At 43.4% G+C, this 12,375-nt stretch overlaps 1 protein-coding gene across 1 annotated transcript in view; it reads right to left on the reverse strand.

Annotated features, from left to right (window-relative positions):
• Window positions 1-10,236, reverse strand: part of CYFIP1 (cytoplasmic FMR1 interacting protein 1) — a 68,470-nt gene extending 58,234 nt beyond the window's left edge. The window contains exon 1 of the mRNA XM_042867928.1: window positions 10,141-10,236. The gene's annotated coding sequence lies outside the window, so the exon portion shown is untranslated. The remainder of the gene's footprint in view (window positions 1-10,140) is intronic.
• Between the last annotated feature and the right edge of the window lie 2,139 nt (window positions 10,237-12,375).

Below are 12,375 nucleotides of genomic sequence, written 5' to 3' on the forward strand. Positions count from 1 at the left end.
CATACATTGAGAGCAGCAGAGGAAGGGCAGCTGGAGCTCAGCTTGTTCTCCTCACCAGCCCTGAGACCTTGGTGGGAAAGATTTTCTTCAAGGTTCCTTTTCTTTTCATCCCCTAAGTATAATGAAAAGTCATTTAAGTAAACTAAAATTCCCAAGACACAAAACTGAACAGTTTTGCCTCCTTGAGACTGATCAGTATGAATTCTTATACGTGAAACTACTGGGCAGCAGCACTACTACTTCAACAGACTCCCTTCTGGCAAAGAACACAAGAAACTTCAAAGACCTCCTTTAAAAAAATCACAAACCACTGTCTGATTATGAATTCATCTTAATGAGAAGAGATTAAAACACTGTAGTTACACTGATAATTATAGCTACACTGGTAAATTTATTCAAGCAGCAAGGTTTACTTTCTTACTACAGTCCTCTGATGCTGTATTTTCAGCTGAGCACTCACCTAGGATTTTCCAGGACTGATTCGCTCAAGCAGAAACATATGAATTACTTCAAAACAATCCTTTTCTTTTTTTTTTTCCTTTTTCTTTTTTTTTTTTCTTTTTCTTCTGTCTTTGCATCACAACCCATCATTACAGCACTGAAGTCAAAATGCATTCCAGGAACACACTTTCCTGGACATACACAACTTAATTAAAAGCCATTTGTTATCTTACATCCTCCCTCCAGGAGAATCACACACATCTGCATGTTGGTTAGCTAAGTTTTAGTGTCTGATGAGCACACCCATCTTCCTAAGCAGTAGAAAGCTGTGTCTGTGCTGATTCCCAGGCTCTCTCCAGACTGCAAAGCCAGCAGACAAGAAATCCCTGTCTCCTGCACAAACAATCATCTTACCATGCAAATTCCCACTGCATCCAAGGGTCAGATGTATCAATCATGGGTGGTTTTTTTCTTTTTTTTTTTTTTAGGGCAACACCACTGACTAACTTAAATTAAGATATTCTTCTTTCTCTTCATTTGTGGAGGAGACAAGCACCAGATGGGCCTGACCTGCTCAGAACAGTTTGCAGTGCAGAGAAGCTTACTGTGCCATCTCCGTAACATTTTGTCCAGGTGAAAAACAAAAGAAAGGCACCAGACCCTGAAGTTCCTGTAGCATTATCTACATCTTAATCTAACTTCAGAGCTGGCTTAGTACTGAAACATATTCAAACAAAAGATCTGCCAGTCCTTTTTAAATGTTATAATTCTGTATCATTGTTAACAGCTATGCAACTGCATGGCACACAACACTTTGCTTAGCATTGCTCTGGTATTTAGAGGTGAGGGTCAATCCTAAGAGATAAACTATTTCCACATCTCCATCTTAACAGAATAACGTCTTTGCTAAAGATTAATTCCAAGCATACCAGAAAATGCACAGTGTGCATCTTTCAGCCTTGCTCTTGAAGGCCTCTTGATAGTTGGGCAGCCTGGTCCACTGGTTGATGACCCTGCCCACAGAAGGGCAGTTGAAACTAGATGATCTTTCAAGTCTTTTTCGACTCAGGCCATTCTATGATTCTATAATGATTCTATGATGATAGTGCAGACTGTTTGAAAAAACATATACAAACAGGAACACATTATGGGAAAAAGCCTTTCAAACAAACAAACAATCCACCTACATGAGTGACCAGAAGAACATTAAAAAAACATTGAAAGTAAGGACTGAGAAAGCAGAAGGTAGAGGAAAGAGTAGTAACTTCAGAATCACTATGATCTCAGTGATCATTTCCAACCTTTATGTTTCTATGATTCTATTTCAGAATGGAAAAGTATCCCCAAAATGCCATTTCTTGGGTGGAGGAATGATGTTTCTGGGCTGGTTCCTCTATAGAAATAAAGCTTTTTTCTTCTCATTCTTGGGGCAAGGATGTAGCTCTCCTAGCAGGGGCATGGACACGGCTGGACTAGATGATCTTAGAAGTCTTTTCCAACCTGAACGATTCTATGAGTCTACAAAAAAGAGGACTGCTGTAATACTATTCCACTCTCACAATCAACTTGTTTTTTTTTTAATCTCCAACACCCAAGGGAATTAAGGGATTATTATTTTTTTTAAATGAGGGAAAAAAAGAAAAAAACACTTTCGAGTTTTTAAGATATCTTCTATTGACAGTTACACGGGTCAAATTACTTATCAAAGAAGAAATCAGAAGACAACTCACTCACAGTCTATAATTACCTATAACAGGAAAATGATGTTAGATATTGGGAGATAGTTCCTAAGCGTGTTCAAGAAACAGCACACAAAATCCTGCAGACGTAAGTAAATTTAGGTAACCGTATGTTTCTTGAGACCTCCTTGTAAGTACAGAAATCACCAAGCATTTCCTCTTTCACTTCTTCTTCCAGAACCAAGGCTTCCACAGAAACAACCTCTAATGGCCTCAAGGATCTATTCAGCTGAACTTGAAAAAAACTTTGATTCTCAGTGCAAGAAGTTTAACCTCATAACTGGGCTCGCTGATCTCTACCTGTTTTCTTTTCCGTCATTCACTCAAAGTCCTGAAAATCCAGAAATCTTTATGGATTTATCAGCACAGGACCATCAGAGCAGTAACCCAGTAGCCCCCTTGCTTAGAAGAGGGGAACAGCAGCAGGCAGTGGCCTGGACGTGGTGACAATTTCCAGGTGGTTTCCGCCAGCAGCTCCTTAGAGCAAATCCAAATCTTTACCCAGGACAGAGCAGGTGATGCTCTCAACTCCATCTATTGTGCCTTATGCTCACAGCGTGCTCTAGAAGGAAAACTTCCCTGAAAAACCAAAGGTTTAGCTGATAGCATGGCACAAAAGAGATCTGACAAGTGAACAGGCAATGCCACAGAGGGAGAATCTGTGTTGAACACTGACTGGGGTTAGAGAAGCAGACACAGCAACCGAGCTCAGGCTTTCATGACAGGAAGGACTGCATCAAGGAACTGTTGTAGACATGATAACCCTTCTGGACCTTTACTTCAAGGTGATGCCATTTATCTCATGGTTTTACATAGTGTGCAAGTCAGACCACAGGGATTCACCTGTATCACCATTTTTTGACACCAGTATCTTAAATAACTATTTAAAAAAGAAATTCCCAAAGTATGTATTTTCATTAAACCATCATTCCCAAGCATACCTGAAGTTTAAATGAGCACAAATTCAATAAAAACACAGAATTATGCTTTTAACAGCCTGAAAGTTATAAAATCCACAAATGCATTAAAGAAAAAAAAAAAAAAAGAAGTGACACCAATGAATTTTTTTTTGGAAAAGCATACCCTATTGCTGCTATAACTACAGTACAAATCCCTGCAGCTCTACAGAAGCTGCACCAGCAGCTCTGAAGGCAGCCCATGCAGTCAGAGGATGCAGGCAATGTAGAGCTGCACCCACAGCTATGTAAGCTCTTAAAACCTAATGAACCCAATCCACATGCCAGGGGCAGTGTGGGGATACTGCAAAGAGAAGCAAAGGGGTCTGGGGATGTTCAGGGAATTGGTTTTGCTAAGGTCATGTCCTACACGACCCAAGAAGATCTCAAGCATTGAAATTTGTGAAAGAAATATTTTTTACTCGAATTCCAAAATCCTTAAGGTTGGGTTTAAACAATATATTAAAAAAACCTGCTGGATTACAGAAGCTCTAGAATATTTTATGACTTCATACATGAGAACACTGTTTAATTTGACTGAAAACAGGTGCTGGGAAGAGTTTCTCTCTGTCTTTTTGCAGATCACTGGAAGCATTTCTTATTTTGTGTTTAAATAGATGCATTGCATTTCCAAGTGCTTGTGCATGTTCCCAGGCTCAAAATAAGACAAAAAGGAAGTCTGTCTGCTCTTTAAACAGCACTTCCTCTGACACTCTCTTCTCTCCCAAGTTTGCAAAAGCATCTTTGAATTTCAAATTAAATGAAGAATCTTAAATTAAGCCTAGCGTGGGTACTGAAAATTACAATTGCATTGCAACTCAGGAATTTAAACACACATCTACGTGTGGGTTTTTTTGTGCTGGTTTTTGTTTGTTTGTTTTTGTTTTTTTTTTTTAATAAGCTTAAATAAGTAAATGAAAAATAAGCAAATCAAAATTTATCCTACTTCTTAGGGCAGGATACACTGATGAAAATGAGGGAAATTCTACATTCTCTGTAAGTAAGGCAGTGAAGGAAGGGAAAAATAAGTACATCCCTGGCTTGCATCAGAAATAGTGTTGTCAGCAGGAGCAGGAAGTAACCATCCCCCTGTGCTCAGCCATGGTGGGGCTGTTGCTCAAGTGCTGTGTTTTGGGCCCCTCACCAGAAGAAAGGCACTGAGGCCTGGAGCATGCACAGAGAAGGGCAATGAAGCTGTGAGGGGTCTGGAGCACAAGTCTACAAAAAGCCGCTGAGGGAACTGGGATTGTTCAAGCTGGAGAAGAGGAAGCTCAGGGGAGACCTTATCACTCTCTACAACAACCTGAAGGGAGGTTGTGGCGAGGTGGGGATCGGCCTCTTCTCCCATGTAACAGTGATAGGACTACAGGGAACGGCTTCAAATTGCACCAGGGGAGATTCAGGTTGGATGTCAGAAAATACTTCTCCAAGAGCACGGTCAGGTACTGGAACGGGCTGCCCACAGATGTGGGGGAGTCACCGACCCTGGAGGTGTTGTACTGAGGTACATGGTTTAGTGGGAAATAGTGATGATAAGTGGACGGTTGGATTGCATGATCTTGGAGGTCATTTACAACCTCGGTGATTCCATGATTCTACGTTCTCTAAAGAAGAGGAGCAAAAGCATTCAGCAGGCCAGTAGGGATAAACTTAAAAAGAAGACTGAATGGTCAGTTGAACTGCAGTGTGTGGGACCAACCGCAGTGAACTACATAGGAAACGACAAAATTCCCACAGTAACAGGCTTGGTCTACACAGCAGAAGATGTTTAGTTTTATCTCCGTAGCAATGCAACATTTCATCATTTCTTTTGCTCCCTTGTGTCATTCTTCTATGTTACTGGCTTGCAGAAAATCAATTAAACCATTTTTCCATGAAGATAAATTGTTTCAGTACTCCTTGCAATGTTCCTACTCAGGATAAGTCATGAGACTGATCACAAAAGGCCCCTGAAGGTAAGAGTTGATAAAAAGAATTGATCGTCCCTTCCTAGAGCAGCACAGCAAAGATCACAATGTTTTGTTGGTTTTTTTTTCTCCCAAACTTCCAAGAAATCTCCCAAAATTTCACTTTTGTTTTATGTTAATTTATGGTCTGATTTTTGGGTGGTCCTGTTTGGAGCCAGGAGCTGGACTACTGATCCTTATAGGCCCTCTCCAACTCAAGATGTTCTATGATTCTATGAATTAAACCTCAAAAGCAGCAGCTGATCAACTGTATACTCTGAATACGCAGGAACAATTTTATTAAATTAATAAGCAAACTGCTTCAGAGATAAGCAATGTGCCAGATCTGCTCTTTTTCAGTGCTGGGTTGACAGAATCTGCCTTTTTGTGATGGGGATTAATGCAGCATGGTATTTTTGTGCAGGAGTGGAGCTATTCGGTGTTCCTAAGCAACAGATTAGCATAAACTGAAGAAGCAAATAAAAATGCTTTTCTCATCATTTACTGACCCACCTTATTAAAGTAAGGGACCAAAGGCAGCAGGCAGCAGCTGACAACCCTTTATGCAACAGACCTGACGTACAGCTCAGCTTTCAAAAAGCAGTTTGCATTTGGAATAAACAAGGCTCAGTAAACATGAAAGGGAAAACTAAAAATTCCAGTGCTGAACTGTGTTGCAATTCCACCCGACAACACAGCAAATCCCAGAAGGGTCACATCAGGGAAATGGTTCACCTAGAACCAGGCTTCTGAGTGCACACAGCACTTGACTAACTCCCCTCCTCTTTCTCAGGGCAGCGGTCACAGCCTCAAGCTGCTGGAGTTAAAGGAGCATTTGGACACTGCACTCAGACACCGGGTTTGAATTTTGGATGGTGCTGTGTGGAACCAGGAACTGGTCTTTATGTTCCTCCTGGGTCCCTCCCACCTCAGAATATTCTATGATTCTGTTCTTTTCCCTTCACACAATTCACCTCACCCCTGTTGTTTAATCTCTTCTCCTTGACTTGCTGTGCTGTCCCACTGCTCCACCTGCTGCAGCTGTCCTCAGTGCATTTTCTCCATGCCTCCATTTCAGATTCTTCCACAGCTGCAGGAGCTCTGCTAACCAGTTCCTGCTGTGCCACATGGATGTGCTCAGAGGCAACACTGCATGGCACTGCTTTGGGAATGACTAAGAAAGGTACACCTGTGTATGGAGTGTATGCAGTGACTGGTAGGCAGAGCACCTGTCTGCCAGTTACAGATGAGGGAGCCACAGGGTCTGAAAGGCCAGCCTGAGTCCTTAGATGCTAATACAAAAAACAACTAAGTTTTCAACCTTATTTCACCAGAGTAGAGGAAATAAAACAAAACATAAAATATTGTTGTTGTTTTTTTTTTTCCAGGGGCTGCGCTCTAAGACATTTTCCAGAAAGAAAGCTAATAGTCTTTACTAGTGTTGTAAGTTTTCCTTTTCCTTTAAATGGGCTCATCACCTGATGAGTTTTATTCTTTCATTTTCATACAGCAAATAAAAATATGCAGTCTCAGTAAAAATGCTTCATCGAAAGCTCTACTTATGGCATCACCCAAAAAGTATCTACATGTGAATCTTGAGCAATGTATCCTAACAGTTCACCTGAACTTAACGTTCAAAATCAATAGGAGAGTGTGCTGAAATTAGTAGAGGTCAGGGAACCCACTTGAAATAACTGGGGCTGTACCGAGAGAAGAACAGAAGTCAAGCTCAGGTCTATAGCATTTTTTTTTCCTGCCAATACAGTGTCCATGCCCTCATCAGAACTGAAGTATGTTTAAGTATTGTGTAGCAACACTACATTTTTATCAAGATCTTGGAGACAGATCTCCTGCATAGCTGTAGTGCATTAAGGTCAGCATTTCTGGGAGCTCCATGTCCCATTCTACAGCTGGAATCCTACCTAGCATGTCAGCTCTTGAAATGCATGTGCTAACACAATGTGCTGGTTTTGAAAGCTGGCTATTTTTACTTAAAAACAACAGCACTGCTTTACTTGCATTCATTCATAAGAGCATTACAGAGAATCAATTCTGGTAATTATTTGTGAGAGACAGTCATTTAAAAAGTGGTAAGTCCACCCTTTCTCTAAAGTATTAACATACCTTTGGGTGGAGGAAGGGAAGGAGAAAAGGCATTTTGTGCTCCAAATGAGTAATTCTTGGGTTTACTAACTTGTTTGCTCATTCTATTACAGACCTACACAAAGCTGTTCTATGAGAGGCTGCTGAGAGAGACACCACTGAACTGGAAAAAATCTAACTCCAAGTAGCTGCTCTGAGTATGAAGTAATTGTGCAGCTCCACTTGGAACCACAGAACAGCTGCTTGGCCCAAAGATCATCACACTCACCTTTATTTCTCTAAGAGAAGGAACACAAGTCACACCAATGCATCTTACGTTTGTTATATCACTACAATGACAGATGTTGATTAGTGCAAGCACACTCACAACAAGCAAGTTGTACTCTGAGCTATTGGTACCACACAGCAAAGTAGTGTACCCTGATTCCTACAAACATAAGCTTCTAGGGACAAATGTACAGCACAGAAGTGTCCTAAGCTGATTTCTGTAGCTTAAAATACCATTTCTAAAGTCTCAGTGAGTTTTTCTGGGTACACAATCCTATTTCACAATGTTGAAATGCCCTTCTTCTCTGTTCCCAAGACAGTTACACACACACACACACACACACACAAAAGCCAAATATATGTGGGTTTTTTACACAGTCAAGTAACAACATAGCCAGATTTTGAAGTTGGACCGGATGATCGCAGAGGTCTTTTCCAATCTTGGTGACTCAAAACCCAACAAAAAAAGGAATGAGGTTATCTGATCTATCAGAGGCCGCCTATGACAACTTTCATATTCTAAATATCATAAGTTTCCAAATCTGTTACATTTACTACCTGCTCTCAAATTCTAACAAAACTCAGAAGCATTTAAAGGAATCACAATCCCACGCACATGCATGGATTCATCTGAAGTACCTCATTGGTGCACCATTCACACTTAGCCTGTGTCAAGTTCCTGCAGTTTCCCCACAAAAACAAGCACCAAATCTGGTTCAGGAATAATTGCTTACTAAGCTGGGGCTTGTCATACTAAGTACAGCTATTTAAGATCATACAACAACAGTTCAGAAACCCACACTGTCATTGTTGAAAAAGAAGCCAAGTCAATCATGTGACTGACTTCTGCTATGACATAACGCGCTGCCCAACACTGAAGTTTACTTTCATTTGGTACAGCAAAGGAACCACAAGAAGAATTTGCCCCAAGAATGCAGAGCAATGACAGTAAAATGAAGCTGTCTTGACTCACGTATAGAATATATACGGAAATTATACTAAAATTCATTTTCTTTTGCATAACAGTGTAAGTGATCTTAGCAGCTTTCAGGCCAGCAGATGAGTAAAATTGAGTCTGAGGAGCTTTATGTGGGCTTTTTGTTCTGCTTTATGTAACTTCATAGCTCCCATACAACTCCTCCGAAGCTTTCAATAAACCTCAGTCTGAGTATCTCAAATCTCTGAGAAGCAAAACAAGAAATAAAAGTCTGATGATCCTGAGAAACAGGTTATGGAAAGACTGTGACAACCACTCTCAGGAACCAGTCGCCTTCCAAAGACAGCTCTCTCTCCGAGAGAATAAACAAACCACTAAGCAAAACCAAGGAGCACATGAGACAAACTTTTAACATAAATGATGCAGCTGGAACTGATATCCGTTAATTACATGATTACACTTTAAGGTCTATGCAAGTTAAGGGAGTTTGTAGGTACAAGTCCCGGGGCAGATTTCTACCTAAAGCTAACTTAAAACCCAATAATTTTATTAATGAATACTTTAGATACCGAGTGTATGTCATACAATATAGAAATACAATTTCTTCTATGTAAAACAAGCATAGAGGAATCAAACAATGAAAAATTCAGACTGTTTGTGAAACATCCCCATTCTACAACACCGATTTTTTTAAAAACAATTTTTGTAACTCAGATTCACTCAGTAGATAAATGATTCTGTGAGCTCTGGACATCACGTTGAGTTGGAAGGGACTTTTAAAGGTAGTCCAGCTCCCCTGCAATGAGCAGGGATCGCCGTCAGAAGCTTTAAGGTAACCCTGCTGGGCACAGCTCAGACGCTGCTCCATTCTCCTCCTTGTGACCCTCAGCAGTGTCCGTTCAGCACCCCACATTTTGCAGGCTGCTTCCGAGCACCACCTCCTCTTTCCTGGTCCTGGCAGCTACAAAAATACTGCTGCCCGCACCAGCCAGACCTCACAGACTTCTTGTTTGAGAACGCTTAGAAAGCCTTTCGCTGAAAAAGCCAGGGTTTTGGAAAGGATGCAGGGAAAAGTGAGATAAGGACAAGAAGCAGAAGAGCGCTGATGTCAGGACCAGCACCAGTTTCAAGCACGCAGCTTACAAACCCAGTCTGAACATAAAAAAACTCTTTGTAGAAACGCAATTGTTAAGCACGGTCCAGAAAACAGAAAGTTGTCTCACGATAATTATCAGAACCTCCGCTCTAAAAAACACACAGTAACGCACGGGGAAGTTTTCAGAATATAAATCGTAACAAGCAAGCAGAACGCAACAAGGACCAGAGCTGCAATTAGAGCCCAAGCTTCGTGCCCCCCACAATCACCGTAACGCTGTGTGACCTCTAACTAAGGAAAAGCCCCCCCAGACAGCTTTCCTCCCCGCCGTGCAGCCACAGGGCTCCCTGCTGTACATATCGCGCACATGCCCGAACTCTGCCCAGACCCCCCGCCGAACGCTGCTGGAACACCGCCCCCATCGTGGCAGCGGGAGCTTACGGCCTCCGCCCCAGCAGCCCCAACCCACAGGACGGCACACAAAACCCAGGGGCGGACACCGGGAGGAGCGGCGAGACGCGCCCCGAGCGCAGCGCTCCGGACCGGGCAGGGGGCGAGGCCGCACCCGAAGCGCCGCCGCCGCCGCCGCCGCGCTGGGCCCGGCCGGGCCAGGCCGCTCCGCCTCCCGGGAAGCGCTGCCGCGGAGGCTGCTCACCCGCTCGGCGCCGCCGGCTCCCGGGAACGGCGCTGCCCGGCGGCGGTGACCCGTCCGGGGCTCGGCTCGGCTGAGAGCGGCGCTGGGCCGGCTGCTCGCTCCTGGGCCGCGCCCGGCGGGGAGTTTCCTGTATGAGTCACCGGACTGGGAGCCGCGCAGGGAAACACCCTTCCTGCGACCCAGCCCCTCCTCCCGCCGCCCGTCCCAAGCCCGCCGCCCCTTCCCTTCCTTCCCACCCGGGCCAGCCCCTCCTCCCTCCCTGCCCGCCGGCGTCTTGCTCCGACAACGGCGGCTCGTTTCGTTGGTATACGAGAGGCCGTGCCCTGTTCGAGCTGCACTACGAATGGCGGAGGGGACAGCGGTGCTGGGGCACCCCGGTGACATTTGTCTGGGTGGAAAACTAACGAGGTTTCTTTCCTTTGCCTCTCCGGCAGGACGGTGATCCCAGCAGTAAGGGTGTTGGTTCTAACCTCATGGAACCAACACAAACCCGTCTAAAAGTATTTCCTCTAGGTGGTGCTCATGTATGGCTTTTTTTTCGTAGCTGAAGCGCTGCTGTTAATTGAAACCGAGCCAAACCAAGAGTATCTATTTCCCCACCTTTGATTTTTCTATAAAACACAACGAACACATAAAGTACTTCCTCCATTTAATACGTGCCTACTTTTTTCAGCGCGCTCCTATCTGCAGTTCTGCTTTCCTTCAATTTCTTCATCCTTCATCAAATGAACGTGGAAGCATCAGCACAATGTGAAACTGCTGCTTCTTCCTTAAAGGTTGTCAGGATCGCTGTGAGTGAGGGTAGGCCGGGTAAACAAACATGCCTTGTGTAGGGGTTACTGCCAGCTTACAGCTTGGAAAGTTCCAGACCATCTTGGTATTTCCCCAAAGCCTGGTTGCTTGTAATTGGACTAAGTTGTACCCAACATTTTTCACTATTGAAATCCTCTACAGTCATTAGCAAACGAGGCAGTATTGATGTAGCAAGCAACTTTCTGCCTTTGCTTTCAACAGCTGATGGTTTGGGTTTGCTGAGAACAGAACAATTATTCCTTCAGTTGGTGTATATATATATATATATTTTTTTTTTTTTAAGTGAGTTTCCATTCTACTAAGCTTCCTTAAATAGCCTTGTAACAGCCTTTGGAAAGTGGGAATAAGTTGCAAAGCCCATCATTCTCAGTACTTCATCTACTGCCTTATCGAATTATTCCACCCGTTCCACATCATCAAGAATTCCGACAGTTTGTGGAGAAATTCTGCATCATTTCAGACTGTTGCCATTTCACCATGTTCCTGGCATGTCTTCAGTTATTTTTTCCAGTGCTGTACCCAGAGCTGCAATCCAGGGCCGCTCTATTAAAGTTTATTTTCTAGGATGGGGTACTTACTCTTCTCTGATAGGATATTTCCATAATATATGTTGGGTGCGTACGTTATAGAATTGTTTGCATTGGACGGGAGCCTTAAAAGCCATCTATTTTAACTCCTCTATGAAGAACGGGAACACCTACAGCTACATCAGGTTGCTCAGAGCCCCATCCAGCCTGACCTTGAATGTCTCCAGGGATGGGGCATCCAGCACAGCTCCGTGCAACCTGTTTATACTGACAGAATGAATTTCACCCATCATAGCCCATGATCCCTAGGCTTCTTAGCTCAGTGAAAACTGCAGAAGACAACCAGAGCCAGTTGCTTCCATTTCTAGCTGCTACTGCTCAATACACTTCATCATAAACCTAGTGCAGTGAGGTTGTTAAATTAAAAAAAGAAAAACTCACCTTCATAATGAAGGATTGGTTTCATTTCCTTGTCCCAAGTGAGCACAGAGTTGACAGCAACCCTGTCTTAGTGCAGCACTTGGCCTACATCAGCACTGCGACCTCAGTTCCTAAGCCACAAGTGAAGCAAGGGAGACTTGAAACATGCTGTGTCTGCAAGCACTAGACAGGGAACTTACTCCAAAGCTAAAAGCTCCCAGTGAGATCTGATCTACAGCATTTTGCCTCCAGCAAATGCTGGAGTGATACTGCTTAGGCTTCTCGGGAGTACAGCTCCCACCTTTGCCAAAAGTCAGCCAGTGCCAGGAGCGGCTGCTTCACCCTATCCTAAGGATTGGCTGACATCCCAGGGTCTTCCTATGCTCTTTCTGAAGCATTTGAGTGATTGAAGTATTTCCCCACTAGTGGAGCATTCTGCTCTTCACTGACATTCCCATACTCAAATTTATACCAA

This window comes from Lagopus leucura, unplaced genomic scaffold (assembly GCF_019238085.1).
Source record: "Lagopus leucura isolate 7727_CA_CO unplaced genomic scaffold, USGS_WTPT01 Super-Scaffold_100001, whole genome shotgun sequence".
In the NCBI taxonomy this organism is placed as follows: Eukaryota; Metazoa; Chordata; class Aves; order Galliformes; family Phasianidae; genus Lagopus; species Lagopus leucura.